Source organism: Petaurus breviceps, unplaced genomic scaffold (genome assembly GCF_028583685.1).
Source record: "Petaurus breviceps papuanus isolate PSGF00001 unplaced genomic scaffold, PetGlider_PUasm1.0 179, whole genome shotgun sequence".
NCBI classification, from domain to species: Eukaryota; Metazoa; Chordata; class Mammalia; order Diprotodontia; family Petauridae; genus Petaurus; species Petaurus breviceps.
Window position 1 is genome coordinate 10930031 of NW_027185779.1, and position 17156 is coordinate 10947186.

At 37.9% G+C, this 17156-nt stretch overlaps 1 long non-coding RNA gene and 1 pseudogene across 1 annotated transcript in view; one reads left to right on the top strand and one right to left on the bottom strand.

Moving 5' to 3' along the window:
* Nucleotides 1-17156, top strand: part of LOC138160143 (uncharacterized) — a 361415-nt gene that overhangs the window by 279177 nt on the left and 65082 nt on the right. The gene's annotated exons all lie outside the window — the stretch shown is intronic.
* Nucleotides 7275-8713, bottom strand: LOC138160063 (glutamine synthetase pseudogene; annotated as a pseudogene).

The window sequence follows — 17156 nt, forward strand, 5'->3', positions numbered from 1 at the left end:
CTCTCTCTCTCTCTCTCTCTCTCTCTCTCTCTCTCTCTCTCTCTCTCCACAAGCTAATTAGGAGAGGAGGGTAGTAGCCATTGGGAAGACTAGGAATGGCTAATTAGAACTATGTTTTAGTAATATCACTTTTGAAGCTGTGTGGAGGATTGATTAGAGAGAAGTAGAAACTAGTCAGAGAGGCAAAATTAGGAGGCTATTAATAATAGTCCAGAAAAAAGATGATGAAGGTCGGAGCTAAGGTATTGCCTGTTGTAATGTAATGCCAAGGAAAGGCAACTTCCCAAGGTTCAGAATACCAGCATAGGTGCTCTCCATTTTATTCAGTGACAAACCAAGAACAGAGAAGATCAAAACATGACATCATTCATTAAATTACCTCCAAGTACTACCCCACCCCAGGACCTTCCACTCATTCAATCAATTACAAAGTCCCAGTTCTAAATACTACTCCACTCCTAGGCTGTACCTTCATTTAGTCCACCACAAAGCCCCTCTTCTCAAATGGAGATTAGTTTCCAATCTAAGTAAAGTACATTCATTTGTTCAACCATAGAACACAAAAAGGTCAAAAGTTCCCCACCCCTGGATCACAATTGAATCTACCCCAGAGTTACATCAAGTTTAAGCACAGCACTTAATACCCAAATGGAGGTCTTTTCTTCATCTTGACACTAGGCAAGTTCTCAGCAATCTTAGTTCCTGGGGAGATAAGGCTTAGCAAGGCCACAAGATACATTGCCAGTCCCTTCATTAATTCATCCTCTGTCTGTAGAACAGTCCTAGAACCCCTGAAAACATTAGCAAAACCCTCTCCCAGGATTTCTGTAAACATACAACAAGAAAATCCTTCTTCAGGGCTTCTGAACCAACAGAAAGGTTCCCAGACCCCTGAAACAACAGCACTGTCCTTCACCAGTGGACAGTATTCACTCTGTCTGCAGGACAGTCTCCAGACCCTTACAACAACAGCACTGTCCTTCACCAGTGGACAGTATTCACTCTCTGTCTGCAGGACAGTCTCAGTAGCTCTGAACCAACAGAAAGGTTCCCAGACCCCTGCAACAACAGCACTGTCCTTCACCAGTGGACAGTATTCACTCTGTCTGCAGGACAGTCTCAGGAACTCTTAGCCAACAGCTAGGTTCCAGGACTTCTTCAACAAAAGGACTGTCTTTCACCAGTGGACAAATCTGGCAAAACAACATCAAAACAGACAGACAAAGTACCAGCAAAACAGCCATGTCTCCTCAGTCCTTGGCAGCTCAGGGGGCAGGTCTCAAAAGTCCAGGGCAATTCAAAGTGTCTCCCAGCAATTATCTCAGTCTCTCTCTGCCTCCACGAGGTGATGCTTCCAAAAAGTTCTTCTGCCTCTCTCTTGTCTCTCCAAATCTACGTCACCAGCTCCTCCCAGTTCAGGACTTTCTTTTCACATCAACAAGTCCATCCCATAGGTGGGATTAACAAGTTCTGGGTTTTAACACAATCAATTTGAAAACCAAGCCAATACAGGGGAATATTTATATTCCATTACTATCACACCTGTGTGAGAATTTCATGGAGGTAGAATCATGAAATTGAAAAGATTTGGAAAGTTTATTAGTTATAGAAACTGAATGAAGGTTATGTATGAATATGATGTAAGTTTGAAAAGGAAGGTTAGGGTCAAGGGCCTTAAATGATATGCTAAGAAATTTTTATAGTACATGCAATAGGATGCCATGAAGGGCATTTGATCAAGAGAGTAGAGTGGGCATATTGTATATTAAGAAAATTATTTTGGCAGCTATGTTAAGGGCAGATTAGGGGTAAGGAGACCGGTTATCAAAATAATATAGTTGAGAAGTGATAAGAGCCTGAATTATTGTTAATGGTAACATAAGGAAGTAGATTAGGCAACTGATTTGTGCTCAAAATAAGGAAAATGCTTCCTAAAATTTAGAACTGTTCATGAATGAATGGGCTGCCTTGAACTCTTCAAGTGGAGGATGGCAGACCATTGTTATTTATATTATATGTGGCATTCATGTATATAATTTGGACTTCATGATTTTTGAGTAATCTTCCAAATGCAGGGTGACAGGGATCATATAGATCCCTAGATGATAGATTTGGAGGTAGAAAGAACCACATCTAGTCAAACTTGTTTGTTTTATAGATGAGGACTATGAGGCTCAGCAAGATTAAGTGACTTACCAAAGGTCACCCAAGTTGTAAATGGCAAATCTGGGTTTAAACTCAGGATCTCTGACTCCAAATCGTTGCCCTTTTCACTGTAAAATACAATCTGTCACAGATTCTGAGTCTATGAGTGTTCCTTTTGGGAGACCTCATTTGGAACCCTGCCTAGAATTGCCACTTATTACTGGGTCACCTAGGACATAGCACCCTTGAAGCTTCAGTTTTCTCATCTGTAAAAGAAGAATAATAGTTGTACTCTCATTGATTATGGGGTTGTTGAAAAGATCACATGAAATCATCTATGTGGTAAGTGAGTTATAGCTTTAAGATGCTATATAAGCATAAGTAATCATGATTTTCTTTTTAGTTGTATTTCTTATTTCATCTTTGGCATCATCTAGTGTCTGTCTGGTGGTGATACCTCACCATACCTAGAACAAAATCTTTATGCACCTCAAGTAAGGTTTGAAGTGTATGTATGCCCTCTTGTTACTATCTACCAGAAGCTTTGTGCTTTCCATAGGATATGTATCTATGTACTACAGAAAGTGGAATTTTTAGGCATTTGAATAGGTACATGAATAAAAAAAATTAGTATTGAAAAATGTATCTTAATACTCCTTCCCTGTGTGCTGCTCCTTAGTCAGCTGCCTAGTCCTAATCCTGGTTCTGGCTCTCAGGAAATCTCTTTATGAACCTGGAGATGAGTCATCTTTTGTTTTTCTCCTTCAGCAAGAATTGCTCTCATGCTTTCATCAAAAGGGTCCCCTGAGATGAGATTACAGGAGCATCGATGTCACTCTGTATTTTTCATACCTCTTAGTCTTTCATAAGAAGCATAAAATAGTAAGATTGAATCAATGCCACAATCCAGTCTAGGGTCACAGAATGTTGGGGTGTGAATGGGCTTTTAAAGTCATTTTGTCCATTCTCCTTTATTTTACAGATTACACAGGAGATATTAGAGATATGTCTATGTGCCTGATGTTGTTGCTGTCAGAAAGCAGACAGCAATATGGTACAATGACTCATACTATGAACGAAAGTAAAAGAATTTATATTTCATTAGCTGAAGGCTGAGAAAGATAACAGAGTCAATTTGATCAATTTACATTGGTGGCTTCACTGTAAAGGTCAAATAGGAAAGCAGAAAGTTCATGTTCGATAGAGCTCCATACTCTTCCATTTTGTTACTTACCAGTTATTCATCCAACAAACATTTGTGAAACATCAGCTAAGGACAAAGCACTGTATTAGATCTTAAGGGAGATGCAGAACTGATTATAGTCTAGAAGGAGTCAGAAGAATATTAATATAACTGTATCACAAAGAGAAGATAACCGCTGGGAGGGTTGGTACTGGATAAAAAAAAAATTTATCTCATTGTCCCTAGAACTGGGCATAGTGCTTTATGAATACGAGACACTTCATAGATATTTGTTGAATTGAATTAGGTTGATAAGAATAACTGAGAAGTATATGGACAAGGTATTATGAGACTTCATAAGAATTGGGAAGGACATATTCATCTTAGGAAATCAAAGAAGAATCACATTTCTCCACTCACACGGTTATCATACTGGTTCAAACCTTATTACCTCTCATCTGGACTATTGAACCAGCCTTCTAAATGCTCTTTCTACTTCTAGTTCCTCTTTTCTCCAGTTTATTTACCTCCTAATTGCCAAAATGATTTCTTAAAGACACTGTGTCACTCCTTTGCTTAAAAACCCTCAGTGACTCCCAATTTCCTCTAGGATAAAATTCTAACTACTCAGACATATGTTTTAGGTCCTCCATAGTCTGGTACCAACCTTACTTTACTTACTCCCTTTATACAGTTTGCATTACAGTTAAAGTAGAGTACTAGGTGTTCCCTGACTTTAACAGGTCAAATCCTGCCAACATGCATTTGCTCAAACCATTTCCCTTCGCTTCTTAGCATCCTTTCTGAATCCTTATCTTCCTTCTAGGCTCAACTCAGCTGCCACTGCCTATCAGCCTGGAGTATTTAGTTTTCTTTACATCCTCAAATCTTTTTATTTTCTTCTCTCTCCCTCTCTTTCTCTCTCCCCCCCATATGTATGTATGTATATGTATAATATTCATACAATAGAATGTACTAAGCATGTTAAAGGCAGCAAGTGTTTCAGTTTTATTTTTATATTATATTGTATTATTATATAATATGATGTATATTATATTAATTTATCCAGAGCTTAGTATAGGGAATGATACATGACAAGTACTTAAAAATAAATATTTTTTTATTGAAAAATATGTGTTATTATAAGAAAGCACACAGTTTGTAGAGTTGTCTTTCAAACAATGTTGCCATCCTCTTGGACAAAGACAACATGATCAGAGAAAGAGGTTGAAAGACAGTACTGGCAAAAGTATTAGAGTTGGGATTGGAAGAATGTGCCCTGCCAGATAAGACTCTGGGAAAATTATTTTCTGAGCCTCCATTGATTCCTCCAGAAAATGATTTGCCTGTTTCTCAGGATAGACACCTCCTCCCAGGCAGATATGACGAAAGTATTTTACAATGCTTAAAGATGTAATAAATGTGGGTTATTGTGAAAAAAAAATTAGCAAGCCCATGTAGAATAGTGGAAAAATTCAACTTATCAAAAAGTGGCTCAAGTCCATGGTGCTGTAAACAGCAGATGAAACAGTGACCAAATTATGAACATAATTATTGAAATTTCTCTTTTTAGAGAAAGCAACAGTAGGTCAACAAGCACAATTCCACCACAACTTGGTAGGTGGCAGAGAAATTACTGCTATAAGATGTATGAGCTCGAGATTTTCAATATTCTAGTTCAGGTTTACTTGTTGATACCATGTATGTTTTTTATTTTAAAAATACATTTTTTTTGCTTCTACATGGTGTAAACCAAGACATAAAGGACCAACCACAATAACCATGAAATCGCTTAATAGAAAGGCATACTTCCAAGCAGACTAGTTACCTAAGGTTGTGGGGTTGCTTGTGTTTTTTTTTTAATAATTTTTTTATGCCTTACCAGTTTTGAATGCATCTCAACAGCTTATTTTTCCATTGTTGGTACTTATTATTATTGGCATGATCTCATTTGAACATAGGAAAGAATGAATAGTTGAAGATGATTAAAATATTATTTTTACACTATCTTGGGCAATATGCAATTCCCTCTTTATAAACCTGCTTTTTTTTATTCCAGAGAAGATGTCACAAAACTAATCTATGATGTGACAAATGTTCTGAGAATCTATCTATTCGACAAATTTCTTGTCATTACTCTTTGATGAGTAGGGTCTCTAGAAGTTTTAATGGACCTCATCAATATTTGTTCTTTGGTCAGGTCAGTTCAAAGGCCTCCACCAAACTTAACTACTTTATGAAGTAACATTTACTGACAAACTTTTTCTTCTTAAATCCAACCCAATTTGTATTTAAAGTTTAATGCCTTTTACCAGGTTTAATGTATTTTTTCCTTCTCCAATCCATTATGCAGATGCCAAAGGGATTTCTTAAAAAAAATAGATTGTGTTTTGTCTTACTTTAATGAACAAAAACTATTTTTCTTTCTCCAACTTCACCACATAACTCAAAAGAGAGAAAAAAATAAAAACAAAGCTCTTATAACAAATATTCATGGTCAAACAAATTCCTGCATAGACCATGTCCAAGAACATGTTTCATTTTAAATTGTGAGTATATGTCTTTGATTAAGAGGCAGTCTTAGAGAAACTTTGGAAAATTTGTATGATCTGACACAGAGTAAAATGAGTAGAACCATCAGAACAATTTATGCAATAATAAGAACATTGTAAAGACAACTTTAGGAGACTTGACTACTCTGATCAATGCAATGACTCTAGTGACTTTTCTAAACCATAGGTTTGATCATTTTACTCCCCTTTTCATTAGATTCCAGTGGCTTCTTAATATGTCTAGAGTTTAATGCAAATGTCTCTGTTGGAAATTTAAAGACCTTTATAACTTGATTTCACCCTATCTTTTCACCTTTATTATACATTTCTCCCCTTCATGAACTGTAAGATCACAGCTCTAAGATTCATGTCCCAACTCTGTATCTTTTCCCAGTCTGACTGTCCTCCATGGCTGAAATGTGCTTCTTTCTTATCTCTAACTCTTAGAGTCCTTACATTCCTTGAAAGCATAGCTCAGGCATCACCTTCTGCATGAAGACTTTCTAGACCCCACAGTTACTGTTGCCTCTTCTACCTTCCCTACCTCCAACACCCTTCCTATGTGTCTTTATTATGGAACTGCTATTTGGTGGGGAGTCAAATCTTGGAGATAAAGCTTGAGGTTCTGTGCTACCTCCCCCCCTCCCAATTAATGAATAGCTATTAGAGCTTATCTTGAAACTGACAATCATATGCCCTAGACTAATAATTTTTTATTAACTTTATTTATTTACTTTTAGTTTATAACATTCAGTTCCACAATCCCTTGAGTTCCGAATTTTCTCTTCCTCTATCTCCTCTCCCTTCCACTCCATTGTGGCATGCAATCCAATATAGGTTCTATAAATACCTTCACATTAAACATTAGTCAAGTTGTAAAAAAGAATTATAACCAATGGAGTGAACAATGAGAAAGAAAGAATGAAACAAAACAAAACACAAAAGAGATAGCAAGTAGTTTGCTTCAATTTGCATTCAGATTCTAGTTCTTTCTCTGGATATGGATATCCCTTTCCATTATGAGTCTTATGGAGTTGTCTTATAACATTGCATTGCTGAAAGGAACACAGTCTATCAAAGTTTGACTAATAATTTTTAACAGAGAAAAGAGATATAATTCTAACCCAGTACCCCCTCTAAGGAGAGCAGAGTGGCTAAGCTTCTGACCCCAACCTTTTACTTCCCCTCCTGGTGGAAATAAAGTCTTCTTTGGAGAAGAGTAGGGGGAAAAGAAGCTAGAAATGTCTTTTTGGCCTCCCTTTGAGCTATACAATGATATTCCCTTGCTGCATTTGGGGAACAGCCCTCTTTACACAAAGAATAGCCCTTCAGTGATTTAAAGACTGTTATCATGTTCTCCTTGTATTCTTTTTTTTTCCTGTGGGCACAAAAAACATGGTATTTTGTGCCCTGAGTTACATCTAGTAGGGAAAATTGGAAGAGGGGAGAGGTGAGGTGGAAGAGGGCATGAGAAAAGGGTTATGGGGTGGGGTATACAGAAAGTATCTGTAGGTCTAGTCCACTTAGTTTTTACATTGAAAAGGTTCTTCTCCTGTCTCATTGAGGAGACAGGTATGGATAAGTGCCTCTGTCACTGCGTAAGGGTCATAGTGGGCAGAGGGGCAGCGATCTTCAAAGTAGCCCTTCTTGTCCTGCCCAACCATTCGGGGAATCTGGATGCTAGTGCCATGGCTGGCCACGCTATCAGAGAACTCATTGATGTTGGATGTCTCATGGAAACCTGTCAGGTGACGAGCATTGTCCAGACCCCCCTTGGGATCATAAGCTTGGATGTGATACTTGTGTTTCTTACTCTCAATGGCTTCTTCAATAAACTTTAGACCATTCTCTTCTCTCATGGCCTTGGTGCTGAAATTAGTAAGGCAGCCAGCTCCATTCCAGTTCCCAGGGATTGGCTTGGGATAAAATGTTACAATCATTCCAAAATCTTCACACACTCGATGGAGGATGAAGCAGGCAATCCAGAGGTGATCTCCCATTTCAATCCCTTCATATGGTCCTATCTGGAACTCCCACTGGGCTGGCATTAATTCAGCATTTGTCCCCCCAATTTTGACTCCAGCATATAGACAAGCATGGTAATGAGCTTCTGCTATATCTCTTCCATAGGCTTTATCAGCTCCCACACCACAGTAATATGGACCCTGGGGCCCAGGGAATCCATTGGAAGGCCAACCAAAAGGGTGACCATCTGTTCCCATGAGAGTATACTCTTGCTCCATACCAAACCAGGGTTTCTGGTTGGTCACCATATCCATTATCCGTTTACAGGTATGCCTCAAGTTGGTCTCTGCAGGCTTGCAGTTATACTTGAAAACTTCACAGAAAACCAGTTTGTTGGGGTTCTTTCAGAAGGGGTCTTGGAACAGAGCAGCGGGAACAAGGTACATATCACTGTTAGAGCCTTCAGACTGAAAGGTGCTAGAGCCATTAAAATTCCATTCAGGTAGTTCATCAATGCTCTTCGGTTCACTGTCTAGGGTCCGAGTTTTACAGTGAAGTCCCTCTCCAGTGCCATCGATCCAAATGTACATGGCCAGGACTTTGTTTCCTTGAGGCAGGTTCAGGTACATCTGCTTGATATTTTTGTTCAAGTGAGAACTGGCTGAGGTGGCCATACTGGAAGCTGTCCTGAGTCTGGAAAAGTCCAGAAAAAGGTATCAAAGTCGAGGGCGTGGGATGATTGTTCTGCAGGCTCGCCGGTTGACGGGGCTGGTTGGAGGTTCTAGCTGCTGGCTGTGGAAGTGGTTCAAGTGGCAGCGGTGGCTGTGGCTGTGGCCGAGACAGCGGCTTCCATTCTCAGCTCTGCCCCTCTCCTTGTATTCTTTTCCCCTGACTCAATATACTTTTATTCTTTAACCATCTCTCAAACCTGATGTCCAATGCTCTCACCATTCTGGTCTATGTCTTCTGCATCCACTCTGTCAATTTCCTTACTAGAATAAAGCATCCAGAATTGGATATGACCTAACCATGGCTGAGCAATACAGGAACATTGAGTTCCTAGTTTCTAGTTAATAGTTTCATAGCAATCAGTGGATCAGCCAGCGAGGAGAGATTTCTCTAGTGAATTGCTCCAGGGTTACTAATTATAGTAATAAAAACAACAATTCTCATTGTATAGCTACTAAAGGACTGCAAAACATTTTTCCCCCTGTCTGTGTCCTGGTGCTATTTTTGGGGAGGGGAAAAAAGAGACTAAGAATTTTTAAACACCTACTATGTGACAGGCACTGTATGATCTCATTTGATCTTTACAACCACCCTGGGGGTAGGTGCTTTTATTATTCCCCTTTTACAGGTGAAGAAAATAAAGTAGACAGAGTTCAAGTGACTTGCCCAGGGTCACACAGCTAGGAACTGTCTGAGGATTGATTTGAACTCAAATTTCCCTGACTCCTGGCCTAGTGCTTTATCCATTGCACCAACTACCTGCTCTTTTTGATCATTTACTTGAATGAACGTATAGAAAAAACTTTATCAAATTTATCAAATGATACCAAGCTGGTAGTGATTGACAATATGGTGGACAAGTGAACTGTATTCTAAAAATTATTCCAAGATGGGATAATGCCAGCTAAAGTGACAAAGTGGAGACAGTACCATAACTGGAGTCAAGAAGACTTGATTTCAAATCCAGCCTCAAACAATCACTAGTTCTGTGACCTTGGGCAAGTTACTTAGCCCCTGCTTACCTCAGTTTCTTTATCTGTAAAATGGGGAAAATAATAGCACTTGCCAGCAGAGTTATTGTGAGGATCAAATGAACTAATAATTGTAAAGTCTGGCATATAGTAAGTACTATATAAATATTAGTTATGATGAGGATAATGAGGATGAGGTTTAATAGAAACATAAAGTTCTATATTTGGGTTCAAAACTTAGTACAGAATGGTATGTGTCTTTGATTAGCAATTTGTGTGAAAAAATCTTGATTCTTAATGAACTCTGATCCATATAATCTAAGACTCACATGGATATTAAAAAGACTAGGCCCTTCCTATTCAAACCACATCTGGAGCTCTACTTTCAATCCTGCCTTCCATATCTGAGGAAAGAGTAGACAAGATGGATTTTGTGACTAAGCATGGAAGAAAGTATGACTAGGAAGAATGACCAAAACATATGAGAGTCAGCTGAAGAAACTTGGGTAGCATAGAGACAAGAAGAACTGGATCAATGGGCAGTATGATCATTGTTTTTGCATATACAAAAGGCTTTTATCCCAAAGTGAGAATATGTTCTTTCTCCATGATCTCAGAAGGAAGAGGTAGAAACAATGGGAAAAGTTGTAGAGACACAGATTTAAACAAGATGTAAGGAGAGTCTCCTTGGTAATTATATCATTCTAAAACATACATGTGCTGCCTTGGAAAGTCCTGGATTTCTCTTCCCTGGAGGTCATTACATATCAGCTAGCTGGCTGCTTGCGAGAGATGTAGATGGGATTATGTTCTGATTATAGGCTAGACCAGGTGACCTCTGAGATAATTTCTAAATCTTAGTTTATGTGATTTTATATGAATACTTATGGAGCCAGGTCTTCTTTGAGCATGCAGTTTCTGTAACATGAAGTCCACTGCATCCCTACCACAAGGGTGGGGGTAGCCTCTTTTGATTGGCTGCTTGCATCTTCAAAAGTGGCAAGACTGAGCTCTTAGATCTTTTGTCTACCCTTTTTTGGTTATCCTCTCTTTTGGGCCTCCTTTCTACTCTCATGAACTGACCCAGTGATAGGGGAATGAATCCTTCCCATCCTTTCTCTCTTTTATCTGAGCTCCAAGAAATGAGCCATAGATGTGTTTGTTTCTATTCTGTGTTGTTTGCACTTAATTTCAGGTGCCAGAGGTGATCTTCATGTGATCAGGAATCTGATTCATGGAGATGTTGGAGCCAAGATTGCAGATGTTGTGGTATAGCCATCTGGGTGTGGGGTCTCTGAGAAGCCAGGATACTTGATCCTGAGGGGGTGAATTTGGACTTGTAATGGGGACTATTCTCTATGGGAATTAAGCAAAACTATGAACCTATTCCTCCTCTGATTCTCTAAGACTGAGGTGATGCAAAGAGGGAGGGGAAGGAGAATAAATTTGTATATTTTAAAATTATCTTTTGAAGCAAACAATCCCTTTTAAAATCTGTGTTACACTTGTTAAGCTTCATCTTATTAATCAAGCCTTTGTTCTAGTCTGTTGTGAAATTTTTGGGCCTGGAGTTCTCCAGTTACTGGAAATGTTCAAGATTATGTTGAATGCTCATTTTCCAGAAATGTTTCAGAGGAGGAGATAGGACTATATTATCTCTAGAGAGCAAACCAGTTTTCAAAGTCTATGTTTCAATGGTTCTTTCAGCTTAGTTGTAGGCTTTCAGAAATTATCTTAGAAAAGTATTAAATTCATAGTTTTCCAAGAAAAGTAATTTTTTTTCCTTGAATCTTCAATCATTGTTTTTATTTGTGGGATAATTGTGTACTCTTGTAAAAGAAGGGAAGATTTTGCTGAAGTTGTGAATTTAGTAAATCATTCCATGATGTTCAAGAAATAGAAAAAGATTAAATGAATATTTGGAGCTTAAAAACATAATAGACTCTTACTGGGGAGGAAAAGACTTTATAATTTGAAAAGGAAGTAGTTTGTCCTCCAAGGAATCATATTATGAATCCACAGTGGCTGTCATTTGAGAGGTCATCCAGTAAAAACCAGAAGAAAAAAGAGATGAGTAATTTCCACTGAAATTTATTTGCTGACTTATAGCAACATATAGATCTGTTGTCTTTTTGGTGCATGTAACTAAAATATGACATAACTTCCTCATACTTGTTAAATTTGATGATTACTCCCCACTACATGTTCTTTTGTTATTCCCTACAAAACTTGGTTTTCAACTTCATATAAGTCATATTCTTTACCTCATCAGAGGAAATAGAAGCAACATAGTGGCTGAGCAATTCTGACTCCACTTATATTGTATTTTTTCATAGTCATCCACACCAAACATCAGTCCTATCACTTCTTAGATCCTTTTCTTTTTCCCAGTGTAGCTTTAAAAACAAACAAGTGAGTGGAATACATTTTAAAATTGTTTTTGGCCTTCCCTGCTGTATGGCCAAGGCAATATTCACAGCACCAATGGCGATTATGAATATGCCAGCATAGTTCTGAATTGCAAAATATAACAGACTCTTTGCATATAAGACAGAAATAAAACATTTATTAAAACACCAGAAAGCCAAATTCCAATGTCAGAAAACCGAATCCATCATAGCAACAAAGAAGTTAAATACACTTTATTACTATAGGAAGCAACATTATCCCAAAGCCTTCCCCTTGCTCAGGCCTTCTCAGAAAGAAACACAAGCCTAGCTGTCTCCTTGTCTGTGTCCCCTCTCCTCCCTTCATTCTAACTCCTCTGACTCATTTCCTACTCCACTGCTTCCTGCTCCACCCATTCAGCAAACTTCTCCCACTACAGGCTCCATGTGATTACATTCAGCCTATTAAAGGGTCAAGGAAGCTCTTCAAATTCCCTTAGGCCTTTTTTTTTTTTTTTGCTTTTTGGAGGGCAATTGGGGTTAAGTAACTTGCCCAAGGTTACATGGCTAGTTTGTGTGTGTGTGTGTGTGTGTGTGTGTGTTAAGTGTCTGAGACCAGAAACGAACTTTGGTCCTCCTGACTCTGGCGCCGGTACTTTTACTCACTGTGCCACCAAGCCGCCCTCTCTTAGGCCTTTTAAGGGGCAGGGAAGATTTTCAAATTCCTATTACCATTATATCTGCCAGCTGTAGATGTGCTATGTAAGCCTTAATACTTTGAACAATATCCTTATAGGAATAGGCTTTACCACTTTTTTTTAATGCCTCCTTCATTGTCTGCCACTGCATCCATCTCCTGTACATATCTTTTAGAATAAGTTGACTGATGTTTGTTCCCATAGGTCTCTTTGGGGAATTGCATCTGTCCCTCCTCAAAAGAACAGTTTCACTGAATTTTCTCCTGGGTGACTTCTCTTGTAGAATTTTGGTCCACAATATCTTAACTATTTGTTCTCTAAACTATTTATAGTCTGCTCTCTAAAATCTAGGTTATATGTTAGATTATACCTGTCCTTTCTCTATTCTTACATCACATATTCTAAGATGCAGTGGTCAATTGTGTCTATGTTTTTTATCCCGATCTTAGCAAGGGTGTCATGGCTTCCTGACCCACTTATGCAATAAGAGTGGGAATGGGAGAAGACCAGGAGCTTATGCTTATCTATGCTCATCAGAAGCCCTTGTGTTCTTTCACTAATGATATTTCCTTTTCCCTATCTATGAATCTTAATTTGATCATCTATAAAATGGGAGATATTGATATTTATACTCACAAAGTTGTGTCAAGGAAACTACTCAGTAAACCTTAAAGCAGCAAGTAAATGTAAGCTATTTTTTTTTTAATGCAACAAATATTTATTGAGGATCGACCATATTCAAAGTGCTATTCTGTGAAAGATCCTGATATATATATAAGATCTAGACTTTGTCCTTAAAACTCTTAGAATCTGGTCATGAAAGCAAAACACACAGACATGGTTTATTATAAAGTATTTGAACATCTTGATGTTCTATCTCACAATTATCTCAAAGCTAGGTGGTACAGAGGGTAGAGTGCCAGACCTGAAATCAGGAAGAGTCATCTTACTGAATTCAAGTCTGGTCTCAGATACTTACTAACTTTATGACCCTGGACAAATCACTTATTCCAGTTTGCCTCAGTTTCCTCATCTGGAAAACAGGCTGGAGAAGGAAATGTCAAGCCACTCCAGTATCTTTGACAAGAAAACCCCAAATAGGGACACAAAAAGTCAGATATGATTGAAACAACTGAACAACTATCTCACAATGATAACACCCAATCTAAAATTTATTTTGTACTTTTATATAATCATGGAGTGCCATGGCCAAGAACTTCATGGGATGCTGGTAGCTTACTTGGTGGTCAAAGTAAACATCATGTTAGAAAAAAAAATTTTAAAGGTGAAATTGAAGATAAATTGCAACAAATTTTATAAATTGCTAACTTTTCCCCACAAAGGAGCGAGGGACAAATACAAACATATTGTCTAATCTTAACCATTTTCTAGATAACTTTAAACTACAAAATGTTTCCAGAGGGAGGCTAGAAGATTCAAGAAATTGCATTAGATAGAAGATGTTTAATCTTGCCAATATAAAAAATATCCTAGAAAAGATGGAGGAAGAAGAGAAGGAGAAGGGGGAAGAGGAAAGATCACGAGCAGCATGATCTCACACAACTTTATAATTCTGTTGAAGATAAAATGGGTCTTAATATAGGTTGAGGTGAACTCTAACTAAGCCAAACCACCCCAAGAATATTTGTAAATGAGAGTGGAAGGCCAGACTACTTGAAAGGGAACTGATTGGCTGATGATTTTATAATGATCCATTTCCTTCAGCAATGATAATGGAGTCTTTGCATTTGGACTCTTCAGTACAAGATACACTGGTGAATCTTAATAAAATGGATGTATAATAATGAATGAAATATAAAACTGAATATAGTAATGAAATAATAAAGAGTGGTTGGATGTGATCGGAAATGTAGAGAAAGAATTCATCCTGGACATAGCACAATTTTAAAGGCTTTCACTACAAAACTACCATCACTACATATCTAAATGTGACCACCATTTTGAGAAGAACCCTAGTCATGCTTCACTTTCTTCATACTCAGACTCTCCAGTACCCTCTTTCTCCTTGTCTGTCACATTTCTCTTGAACTGGTATCCTTCCTTTGTCATCCTTCTCACTTCCTTTTCAATTGTCTTTTATGTGCTTGATACTTCCCTAGCAATAGCCCACATTTACTCCCATAAGCACTTGGGTTTCCCCTCCCACCTCTCCTATTACTGTCTATTGAAATCCTATCCATACTTCAAGGCTCAGTTTCAAGGCCACCTCCTCCATGAGTCCTTCCTTTGCCCTAGGAAGATGTTGTCTGTCTCTCCTTGGATCTCTCATAGCACATGGACCTCTGCTATCATATCCTTAGTTTATATATTGGCGTTCATTTATTTGTCTCATAACCCCTTATAATTTCAGTGAGAGCTGGGATGGCATAGTGGAAAAATGGGAGACATGGGGGCAAAAGGGGTCTGGGTTTGAATCCTTCCTCTGCAACTTACTCTTCTTCTTCCTCCACCTCCAGACTCTTCTCTTCCCCTTCCTCCTTCTAGCTATCATTTTTATAGTGCCTATTATGTGCAAGGCACTTTGCTAATCATCTTGCAATTAATTGTATAACCATGGACAAGTCTCTGAGTCTCAGTTTCTTTTTCTATGAAAATGAGGATAATAATACTCATAGCTCCTACCTCACACATTTGTGGCAAGCATCAAAGAAAATAATATTGTAAAGTTCTATCTATATTTTGGTTATTATAATTAATAACCCTACTAGACTGTAAAATTTGTCATGCAGAAATTCATCATTTTACCCCCCAACACCTATCACAGTCTTCCTCAAACACAGTGAGTTTTAAATAAATTTTTTAAATTTAAATTTATTGAAGAAATATGACAAGTACCTTTATTTTTTTTTCTACACATGATTCTGAACTTTTTTTGTTACAGATGGAAGATAGATTAGGGCTGAGAAGAGAAGGAATGAGAACGAGTCTGCCTATCCTCAATTTATGACTATTCAGTGATTTTTGTGGGTTAGCTTTAAAGGAAGACATTTTACTAGGATTAGAAGTTCATATGCCCCTAAGGGCAAACACATAAAACCAGTAACTCTTCTTCTCCAGGCCTCAAAAAGACATAAGGTTTAGCTCTGTTGAAGATATGACAGATAGACCACTTAAGAGCTCTGTAAAATGTGAAAAATTAAACACAAGGGACAATGCATTGTCTGTAGCAGTAAAAATTACACACTCTGTAACCCTTTAGCAATGAAACTATTTCCATTGATGGTAAATTCATCGAGGTTGTTAGAAGATGAACTTGTCATTACTATTTGCTTTCCCTTAAATATGCAATTATAAGTGAAGGCAGCAGATGTATTTTATTTTAGAGGATGCACTTTCTATTAGCCATAATGTTTGGTTCTAACTGACACAGGTTTCATCTATATTAATATTTGCATCTATATAAATATTGGTGATATTAATGAACATAAGTATCATATTTAAAGTGGAGAGGATATCTTCCTAAAATCAAACAAAAGTACTTAGGATATATTTATTTCAGAGAGATACCCACAAGGTAATGCATTTTTGCAGTGGACAGATGGAGGGCAAATATCTAGGATGGAAGTCACAGGCACAAAGCAAACTTTCAGGGCAGTGTCACCTTTGAAGCATACTTCTCTCACTCTCTGGAGGATTAAAAGGAATATACTGCACCCTTTCTCCAGCCCCACCACAAATGTAAGCACACCTATGAATGCACATTAATAAAATTCTTAACAAAACAACCAAAGGCGAACTAAAATTTTCACAAGAACCTTCATTTTCTTACTTTGAATTTGCTGTAGTATGACTTCATCTAGATTGTAAGCTTCATGAAGGCAGGCTACATTTTATTTAATCTACATCTTTCTGAAATTAATCTTAGTGCTATACAATAGAAAGTGCTTAATAAATGTTTATTTTAGATAAAGTAAAGTGTTTCTATGGGTTTCATCATTTGGCTTCATTTTCCACACTGATCCACACCTTTGGATTTCTTCATCGGTCTTCCAGGAACCTCATCATTTCATTTTAGCCTTGGCACTCAAGCTCATCAGTACCCTCAGTAATCTCTGAGCAGAGAGAAAACCTTCTCCCAAATCTACTTAAGGAGGACATTCCAGGCTAGCTATCTTTTCATTTCCCACCTGTCCATATGCCTTTGAGCTCCATCATTCCATTTTCTTCTCCTTTCTTCTCTCCCCACCCCCATTCCTTTTGTAAACTCCTCGAGGGCAGGGATTGTCTTTCTTATTTGTATCCCCAGCAGATAGCACAGTGTTTGGCACACAGTAGGTGCTTAATAAATGTTCATGGGTGACTAGCTAAGTAACTTGACAAAGTCACACAGTGAATAATGACTGAGGTGGGATTTTAATAGTTTTCAAAAGATTTCAATAGATTTCAAAAGACAGAGATACATCTTGCTGATTCCAAGTCTAGTACTTTATCCACTAAGCTATGTTGGGCTTCAATCAATTTTCTATGATCAAATAATAATCACTTTTCAAATTTTTGTCATTTTT